At 38.7% G+C, this 10869-nt stretch overlaps 1 long non-coding RNA gene across 1 annotated transcript; it reads right to left on the reverse strand.

Annotated features, from left to right (window-relative positions):
- Nucleotides 1-3565: 3565 nt before the first annotated feature.
- On the reverse strand, nt 3566-9682 carry LOC131381391 (uncharacterized). Its single transcript, XR_009210130.1, has 4 exons — nt 9608-9682; nt 8339-8488; nt 7092-7244; nt 3566-4273 (listed from the first exon to the last, which is right to left on the reverse strand). It is a non-coding gene; the product is annotated as an uncharacterized LOC131381391 (long non-coding RNA).
- Between the last annotated feature and the right edge of the window lie 1187 nt (nt 9683-10869).

Below are 10869 nucleotides of genomic sequence, written 5' to 3' on the forward strand. Positions count from 1 at the left end.
ATTCCTCTAAAGATGCAGTAAAACATTAGTCAAGTTTTTGACAATAAAAATGCCATAATGCCAAAAATATCATACTATTTTATTTACATACTTCTTGGAAGAAAAAATGCTTTGTTAATTTAATAGTTCTCTCAGTGTCTCAATTGTGTAATAAGCTTAGCTGGAACAGGATGCCGTCATTTATTAGACTGAGGCAGCATAGTTTCCTGGTTAAAAGTAGGATGCCCCGGCCAGGCGCAGTGGCTCATGCCTGTAATCCCAGCACTTTGGGAGGCCGAGGCCGGCGGATCACGAGGTCAGGAGATCGAGACCATCCTGGCTAACACAGTGAAACCCCTTCTCTACTAAAAATACAAAAAATTAGCCGGGCGTGGTGGCGGGAGCCTGTAGTCCCAGCTACCAGGGAGGCTGAGGCAGGAGAATGGCGTGAACCCAGGAAGCTAAGCTTGCAGTAAGCTGAGATCGTGCCACTGCACTGCACTCCAGCCTGGGCAACAGAGCAAGATTCCGTCTCAAAAAAAAAAAAAACAACCAACCAAACAAAAAAAACAAGGATGCCCCTGGCTTGATGGGCTCTGCAACTTACTATCTGTAACTTATTAGCTGGTGATAGTATGAATTCTTACCTTCTCCATCTTCATAGTTATCTTAGGGAGAAGCTAGGTGAATCAAGGCTAGCAGCCACTACTAGTCAAATGCCTGACCACTTTTTCCCCTTTCAGAATCCTCTCAGGCTTCCCCAACCTGCACCCACCCTCCCAGCAGTAAAATTAATTTCTCCGTTTCTTGTGCTCTCATAGAATATGTACTCAAGTCTCTCACAGTATTGATTGAAATATGTACTGTATTTTTTAAATGTCCATCATCTCTCACTTCCCTCTTGCCAATACTGTAAGCCTGTGAGCTTATTACATATGGGGACTTTTGCAAAAAAATCTTTGTGTCATCAGAGCCCAGCCTAGACCTAGTAGGTGCCTAATACAAACGCCTGTCAGATGTATAAATACTGTACTCTGGAACTGATTTTCAAACTAAAATGTGTAGCCTTCTATTTATTTCTACTGCATTTTACCTTTTGGGCCTCAACATCCCAGTGGTGTTTATTTTTACTTGGTTGGAAGATACAACCAAAAAAAAAAAAATCAAAACAAAACATAACAAAACTGTGCATCAGCAGAATGCAGTGATATAACTTCCTTGTCTGAATATTCCATGTGCATTTAGTCATTTATACAAAAATTACTCGTGAGTGAAGGAGGTGCAGTGGAATTTACAAAAGCAATAATGGCCAAATAACAAGGAAGATGTTACTTATTACTATAATGTATTCATGTTTTACAAATGAGCAAACTGAGGCTCAGAAAGTCCACATGGTGAAGGGCAACACAGACTTACTGGCAGAAATAAGACTACAACATGCTATTCAGGGGAAATGATAGCTGTCCTTGAAATACAGTGTTTAAGTATGGGATATTAGACAAGGCAGCCCTGATGGAGGAGGTGTCTCTATCTGAGTCTTGTAGGGAACAGACTAGAGAATAGAGAGATTCCAGAGAGAGCCGTAGTCACTGAGGATGTCATGGCGCAAGCACCACAACACAGTAAGACCCTCCAGAGTGACCAGATGTGCGGCAGAGTAGCACACAGTCAATTTTTGTGTGTAACTTGTAATTCCTTTTCCTCCAAAAGGCAGCAACTGGCTCTTGTGTTGGAGAAGCCTACCATTTTACTCACTTTCCCCGCAAAACCCATCGCCTTCCTCAAATACGTCCAAATTCAGAGGGACCAGAATACGGTTGAAGGAATAACAGATGTGATAAACAAACAGTCCGAAAAGAAATTGGGTTTTCTATGGATACTATTTAATAATTCATAATCCATTAAAATATTAATTCATAATCCAGTTAACATGTGCAGAAACATGAAACATTACTTAAACTATTTTTAAAAGATCTGGGAAAATATTATACATTATTTTAAGTGATTTACTTTGAAGGTATTTAGCATACTAGATATGATAGAACTTTTGACTTTTTCAATGAGACAGAATATGTGAAGATAAACGTTTTATTAAGAGTGCAACAATATTCATTATCAGAACAATTTCAAAGTTAATATAATAAAAGGAATTTGGAGAAATTGAATATTGCAAATGAAAAAACTTTAAAGGCTCTGTTGGAGAATTGTGCATGTCGTGTGTTTTTGGCATGCTTTAAATTCATGAGCCACAGTCTGCTATAAAAATTCTGCAAACTTTTTAAGGCTTTTGCATCCCTAATCAGTTTCTAAGTGTTATCAATTAATAAAATATATTTCATAACAAACATTTGGTAAATATTTAGCATCATTATTGATTTGCACTTACCTCAGGTTTTTTATTGTTTTTTCCTCCACTTCTAAAAAAGCATGCTATAGATTTCAGTAGAAGTTGGCAGCCACACAGATGTTGAAGTGTGAATTTTGGATGTTTGCAGGTTGTAAATATGTGGAATTTTGATTGTGAATGGGAATTTAACATTACAACCTTACATGGTTGGAAAGATTCTGCAATAGCAACAATTTCACATTTGCATAAACAGCTTTATTATAGTTGGAGTAATATATAGAAAGAACACAAATTACTCTGACCAGAGTTAAACCTATAAAGCAATCACATTTGAATGAGGATTTTACTTAAAATCATAGACTCATCAACTTTAAAGTGTTTTTATCTTTCACAAGAGACAAATTTAGCCTGTTATGAATAAAATCCCTTAATATCTGCATTTTCTGCCTGGCATATGTATATTGCCTCAGTGGAACTTTAAAATAAAACCATACTTAGAAAAAATTAAAAAGAGGCAAAGAACTAAAGCACTAGACAAAAAAATCTATTTTTTTACATCAAATAGTAAAATAATTGTCAAAAGTGTTTGCTTTAATTGAATTTTAAACCTAGAATCTCTTTCAGCTCTTGATTTCACTGTAAGAATACAGAGAGTAGAGAAACAGCTAGAATCATTTACCATTCTCTTACCTTTTGTTAATGTTAGTACCATCTCTGTCACTTTGCTCGGTGGAGGTATAGTTTTGATTGTGTAATTTTACAGGTATTTTATTAAAATATTCGGGAAGTTAGATAGCTACATTCCAAATGCAACAAATTACAACATGTTCTTGATAAATCGAATGCTTTATGACACATCTTTTCAAGCCTCAGGTTGAAACAATTTGTATATCCCCATTGAAGGTGTGATATTCATTTGAAGAATTATGCAAGTTAGTTCAGCATTTCAGATAAATGTTGGATTAATTATTTGGCTCCTAGGAAACTTCACTCAGGCATGTCTTAGTTGCATACTGTTTGAAAATAAAAAGCAATTGAACTGAGAAATACAAATATAGTATTGCATGATATTGCTATTTTTATTGTAACTCTAAGTCAGTTTTAGATGGCAAAGCTCCGAACTTCAATTGAGGAAGCCTTTATAGTTTTTAACTGGTTATTAACTCCATCTCTTAAAAATATTAATTTGTAAATTTGAAGGGAATGAAACAAAATTGTCTAATCACTTGAAAGTTGGTAAGATGGTTTAGAAGAAAAGCACTCATATACAGAATGTTATTTCTCTAGTCTCATTGACATTGATGTTAACTTGTCAAAGCTATTCTCATTTCTATATATTTTACCCACTCTTAAAACACTGAATGGAGTTTTGCTGCCTTAAATTCAGAAGTGGAGTGTTAATTCAGGAGAGAGAGCAGCAAAAATGTGAAAGTCTTTGTATTTCCAAATCAATGGCTTGTACAGATATGAGGGAAATAAATGCATGTTCCCAGTTAGAGTTCTTTAAAAGGAGCGGATGAGGAAAGATGAAGGGAATACTACTAATGCTTCTCCAAACATTAGCTGGAGATTGGAGTATATCTCAGCTGATTTTAGGCTTTACTTTAAATTTGAAAACTGAAAGAAAGCTAGAATTTAATAATAATAGGTAGCATTTATGGAAAGGTTTCTGTGGGTTCTCACTGTTTTACACCTATAATCTCATCAGATTTTTACGCACAACCCTATGAGGGAGGAGCAGATATTACCCCATTTTACAGGTTGATTAACCTGGGAAGAGATAAGTTATGGAAACTGTCAATGGTTATACTGCAAGCATTTTGATCCCAGGCAGCCTGCCTCTAGAGTACACACGCCATTGAAATCTGTGTGACTGCATCTTGTTTTCAGCCCCAAGCAAAGGGCATGACAAGTAGTTCTGAACATCATTCATGTCTTGTAGACGATCTGAAAATAAAGATAAGGGAAAAGAATTTAAAATCACATGGGATTCCGGTGTCCAGTGACAATGATGGTGTAGTTTTTGGAGTGTGTATTTCAGGGTTTTCAATACTTAGGGACATACCTGCACATTTGCGTACATTTGCCGACCTCTCAGCTTTTCTCAGGAGAACAATACTCACTGACTGATCAATCAATAAATCTCTGTTGCTTCTCACCACGGAGTGTACTACACAGAGTAGCCCAGATAAGAAGCAGCTCAATAGCAAATCAAAGTGTGCGAATGTCTGCCTGTGTATGTGTGTGTGTGCGTGTGTGTGTGTGTTTGTATGTGTATGTGTGTATTTTGCCCAAATAGTTGCTTGGTATCCTAGAGTGTACTATGTAGAATTGCCCAGATAAGAAGCAGCTCAATAGCAAACCAAAGTTAGCGAATGTCTGTCTTTGTGTGTGTGTGTGTGTATGTGCGTGTGTGTATGTATTTTGCCCAAATTGTTGCTGATCTTCTTCTTTGTCCACGCTATTGTGATATGCGAGACATTTCTTTCTCCACAAGCTGTTCTAAGGCAGTCTCATGACTCCATTTTATTAATGGTTGCTTTAGAGGTTGACTGCTTAGATCCTGGAGGTATTCTCAAGGGCTATCCAAGTAAATTTTTGGATGTCAAGTAACACGTATTTAACCCAGATGATCTTAAATATACTTTCCAAAATTTGTTCTGGCCCCTGCCGGCCCCCTGCCTCTTTCTCTTTCTATAGCATTTCTTGGTAAGTCTCAGCATTGATTTCCAATTAGCTGTCTTCCAGCTGCATTGTGGGATTGCATTTTCTGGCCTTCCTGAGATTGGGTGTGGTCATGTGACTGATTCTAGCCAATGAGGTGCAGCATTCAATTGCTAGTGCAAGACCCTCTAGAGCACTGTGACTCCCACAGATTTGAGTCAGGTGTGTAATTTTAAAGTTTCTAGTAACACATTAAAAATGTACAAGAAACAGGTGAAATTAATTTTAACAGTATATCTTCTTTAACATAAGATATTTAAAATATAATTTCAACATGAAATCAATATAAAAGTATTGAGGTTATTTTATATCCTTTTATAATTACTATTGTTATTTGGACAAAGTCTTGGCAATCAGGTGTATATTTAGCACTTATAGCAATCTCAATTCACCCAAGCCCCATTTCAAGTACTCAATAGCAACATGCGCCAGTGGCTACTAGGTTGGGGAGGGCAGCTCTGGAGCGCTGTTTGACTCTGTTGCAGTGCAGCCATGTTTGATTTGGTGGCTGTTGTATTGTTGGGTCACACAGTGAGGGGAGGCGGAGCAGAGCTCCCTGCTGCCAAGAGGGACCTGGAATATGATGAGCACTAAATCTTGGTTGTTATAAGCCTCTAACATTTTTGTGTTTTTGTTATATTACAGCATATGCTACCCTATCCTGCCTGATATTTCATTCCTCTCCATCACAGCATCTTTTCTATCAGCTTTATAACATTGCATGGTATACATATATCATAGTGTATTTAACCAACTGCTCCAGTGTCGCACACTTAGAATTGTTTCCATTTACTCAATGTAATGATCTGTAATATTTATCCCTATAGTTAAATCTTAGGGTACAGTAATAATAATAATGATGATTTTTTTTAACCACAAATTCCAAGAAATGAAGTGGTTGGGATAAAGGCACAGCACTTTTTATAGTGTATGATAGTTACTTCTGGTTGTTTCTTCAGAAAGTATCAATGTATTCATCTACCACCTGAGGTATAGCACAGATTATTAATGTTAGTTTATTATTTAGATTAAATACTTTTTCCTATGTGAGTTAGACATTGTATTTATTATTTTTTCTAATTGCTTGTTCATTCCAACTGTCTTTTCCTACTGACTTGTTTGTCTTATTGATTTGCAATAATTCTGTCTGTGTGTAGGCTATTAAACTTTTGCTGTCGTATTATATGCTCTTCATTTGTCATTTTTTCATCTTTGAGATTTAATTAAAAAGAATACATGACTGTATATGACTTTGAGCATGCTTTTAGATATAACTTGTTTTTAAACCTGAAAATTTTGATTCTTCAGAAGTAAATGTGGATGCAAAAGCATAGGTTATTGCATGTCAAGTATTCAATTTTATTAAAAAATACAGTACAAATAAAGACTGCTCCACTTGGGTCCAAACTAAAGTAAAGCATTACTGAACATTTTTAGTTAATGATTACATGTTCTTTCATTCTCTTAAAAAGCTGCCTGTGAAATCTTCTTGCATTACAGAACAAGATACGCATTATGAATCCTAAACAAGACATCCTGTTTTTTTTTACGTGAAATACCTTCTCTAAGTTGTGTATTTGCTTTCCACATAGAAAACATGTGACGCTCAATCAATATTTCTAGAAGAATTTTAAACTAACTCAAACTAAGTATATGTTATGGTTTGTTACACCAACATTACTTCTGATAATAATTTAAATTAAAAAATGAGAGTTAATTCTCCTTTCCCACTTGGCCATTTTTGTCCAGTGACTCAAGAATTCTTTCTAAAGGATTCCCTTGGTTGTCATTGGCTTGGTGGTCCCTAATTCTTGTTATCATTCTATGCTTGCAACATCTACCTGTTGTTTCTGGAAAAGTGTATTGTGAACTACAAGCTTATGCTATTTCTTAGCACTTGTATGTCATTCTTAACACAGACAAGATGATTTGCATTCATTTGTAATCATTGTTCTTTGCAAAATACTGGTAAGAGGGTTATTATAATAACCACCATTTTGCCCATGGGGAAACTGAGACCCAGAAAGGTTAAGTGACTTACCCAAAGGCATACAGTGAATTGATGGCAGAACCAGAATTGCAGGCGAGCATCCTTAGAGGTTGTCTATTGTTCAGCACACTCAGCAACAAGGCCTCTCGGCAGTGTGTTCTTTCTTCCAAGCATCACATTTTCTTATTCCTTCGCTAAACAATTCTTTAAGAACATGTGACATGCTTATAATACAAGGTTAGAATAATAATATCTTTTCTTCTATTTTTTCCTTCCCTTACTTAATGTACTATTCCAACAACTTGGAAATAGGTGGGAAACAGAGAAATCACTGAAGATTTTTACATGGAAAACAATTGAATGGCATCATTGAAGAATCCAAAAGTGTATCTTATCTTTTCCCTTAGGGAATGGGAAATGCACTCAAGTGAAAAGGAAGACTATGTACTTTTGTACACTCACTTATGTTTACATAATAAGAGGTGAAGAAGAAATATTAATGGTATCACAAATAAGTGCTGTGATTTCAAAGTCTTTGTAATTGTTGAGAGTGACTAAACAGTGTACAATGCAAAGTCTGTAGGGATATTAATTCCAAGTGATCCTTTAAATTTATTTTGGCACTACAAGTTTTTTAACCACTCCAGGTACTATAAAACTGTTAAATAATATAAAACTATGCTAATTAAACTGTTGAAATAACAGATTATTAGTGGAAAAGGATTTTCCAGCTTTAAGTAATCAAAGAACAGAATGAATTATCCTTTGCAATGTTTTCTTAAAGTGTGGACTAGTATTGTTTTCAAGATAAGATTCTGGGGGGAGTTTGGGAACTTTGCATGTTGTGTGTATGTTTCCATATTGATTTTGTGGATGTCAAAATCAATTCTGTATTCAGAAAGAATAACATGCTATAACTTAGAAATTCCTATCTCCTCCTTCTCTCATGCCCCCATTTTCCATTTTAAAGAAATTTTGTGTTTGTCCTATTTAGAATACTGTTTGTGGATAGTTTCCCTACATTTTAAAAGACACAGTTTAAGCTTCTCTTTTATGTAAATTATTTAAAAATGTAATTTTAATAGGGATCTTTGGAAAGAACATGAAAGATATGAACAGAATTGTTGTTCAACTTAACTTAGGACCCTAATTTAGAACATATACCATGTTCTTTTTGCCTCCAAATGGTTTTTTAGTAACCCTCTGCTCCAAGAAGTTATCAATTCTTACCCACCCTCAGGAAGCAAGTCACGTGTATTCAAACAATCAGATTAACAGAGAAACTTAATCCGACTTACCTTAGAAGTAAGATTTCTTTCTCCAGCTTTCAGGAATAACACTTAAATACATATTTATCTAATTTTGTGGTTTTGTATAAAGAATATTCAGTCACATTCTTCCTGGAGAGGCTACTCATATCTCCTTCTCCTTATTCCACGATGTTCTTCCTACCTCAGGAAAAACTGGAGATTAGAAGAACCCACCATCTTTTAGGCAACCCTAGGCTTCAGATTTCAGGGAATAATAAAAAAGGAAAATCAATCAAACAAACAAAAGCTCCTTCAGATTACCCTAAGTCAAGTGGCTCATGCCTTTTATATGAAAGCATATAATTCTCTCTCATATCATGTCCTCTCTGCCTTTCTAGCCACCTCTTTGGATTATTTGTAGTTCCCTCTTCCCTACCTACCCACCACCCCGTTTTTTGTGTGTGGCTACCTCCTCTCTACCCAACAAAGGAGGAAGCCTGTGGGGTGGCGGGGGGTGGAGGTTCCCCGGCCTCTGGGACGGTGGAGGGAATCAGGTTGAACAAGCAACATCACTGGCCTGTGTCCCCTCTGCTCACTTCTCGCTGAGGCTAGGGACCAATCAACCACATTAACTCTTGCACCTTGTACCTTGGAGCTGTGGAAATCGAACTGTCCAGCCCCAGTGGGGTAGACCAGGAAGGCAGGCTTTATAAACACTGTCTTTCTTCTCTCTCTCTCTCTCTCTTTTTTTTTTGAGATGGAATCTCCCTCTATCGCCCAGGCTGGAGTGCAGTGGCGCAATCTTGGCTCACTGCAACCTCTGCCTCCTCGGTTGAAGTGATTCTCCTGCCTCAGCCTCCCAAGTAGCTGGTACTATAGGCATGCACCACCATGCCTGGCTAATTTTTGTATGTTTAGTAGAGACGGGGTTTCACCATGCTGACCAGGCTGGTCTCGAACTCCTGACCTCATGATGCACCTGCCTCGGCCTCCCAAAGTGCTGGGATTACAGGCGTGAGCCCCCGCGCCCAGCTCTTCTCATTTTTAACAGCATAGCTTGGGCCTTGTGCGAGTCATTGTGCGATGTGATTTGGAAATCTTAAAGAGGATATGGGGCTCGGGGTGCCCTCAAAGGCTCAGCACCCAGCAGAATGTGTTCTTGCTTAGGGTAGTTGTAAATCACCCCCACGCTCATCACCTGGCCTGTGTTCAACTCTTTGTCCTCTACATGGTCATATTCTGACCTCCAAAATAATTAAGAAAAAGAGAAATTCCTTCAACCTCAGCACGTGCACAGTTTCAGAGGTAAATAGTTACCATGTCTAGCAATCAACTCTTCGGGTTCATTTGATTGAAATTCATGAGTCTGGGGAGAACATGACTGGCTAAGGAGTTTGGCAGCTCCAAGCCTGCAATAAACAGAAACTCCTGAATCACCCTATGAAAACCAGATATCTGGCTACATTTATCGGTGTTATTTTGTCTAACTCTTTTTAACATACATTTTTTTTTCCAGTTAAAAGCTCACTGAAAGCCTCATGTAAGAGTCCCTCTCTCTCCAGCCCTCCCTCTCCCTCTATTTCTCTGTCTGTTCCCTGGAGAAATTAAAAAAAAAAAAAAAGAGCATATTGACGCTAAATAAAAACCAGAAAGAGCAACCTTATGTCATTTATTTCTCTGAAATCGAAAAAAAAATCATTTTTCCCCTTAGAAAACTGTTCTGGTTTAAAATAAAAACACTTCAAAAGGTACTTTGCATTATATGTATGTCTTCCATGAGAAACAACACCCACATCTAGTGATTTTCTCATCTTGTCCCCGTCTGACAAGATCTGTACTAAAATATATTAAAAAAGAAAAAACAAGATAAAGAAGAAAGAAACAAAGTGAGGGAAAAACCGACTGAGAGCAGCAGAAATCTCTCCCTCAGGCCGGGGGCCTTTCCTTTCTCTCCGGGGCAAGGGTGGGGGCCTTGGCCTGAGCTTCCTGGGGCTCCAGCTCTGAGACCCCGCGACCTTCTGACTCTGGGGCCCCCTGGGTTCCCCGACTTCAGCTCCCACCCCATTCATTCAGCTCGACCTGCGAGCCGGGCTCAGCTTCCCTCCTGGAATTCACCCAGGGACCCTGCTATTGTCCCTCTCGTCTGACCTCTGCTACGCTAAGTTCCAACAAGGTGATCTGGAAAACGCGCCACTCGCTCCCTGGCGGGCTCCCGGACTCGCCTTTTCGCGCCTTCGGCGGCGGCTCTTTTCTCCAGGGGGGACCACCTAGCGCTCGGCTTTGCACGGCCAATTTATGGCGCTGTCAGGGGCTCGGGCGCCGCGCCCATTGTGCGGGACGCCGCGCCTGACCCCGCCGCCAGCGCCGTGTAGCCCGATTGTTCCCTCATTAGGGCGGCCTGGAGCGGCGGAAAGGTTCGCGGCCCTTTCCCACAATCGCTGACAATGTGCGGCCGCAGGCTTGTCACAGTCGCAGGCGAGGAGAAATGGAGAGGATGTGCCACCGAGTGGGGCTCAAGGGACATCGCATTCCCACGCGAGGAAGTGGGAGAGAGCCACCACTCAAACACCCAAACCCAA

This window comes from Hylobates moloch, unplaced genomic scaffold (assembly GCF_009828535.3).
Source record: "Hylobates moloch isolate HMO894 unplaced genomic scaffold, HMol_V3 SCAFFOLD_15, whole genome shotgun sequence".
NCBI lineage: Eukaryota > Metazoa > Chordata > Mammalia > Primates > Hylobatidae > Hylobates > Hylobates moloch.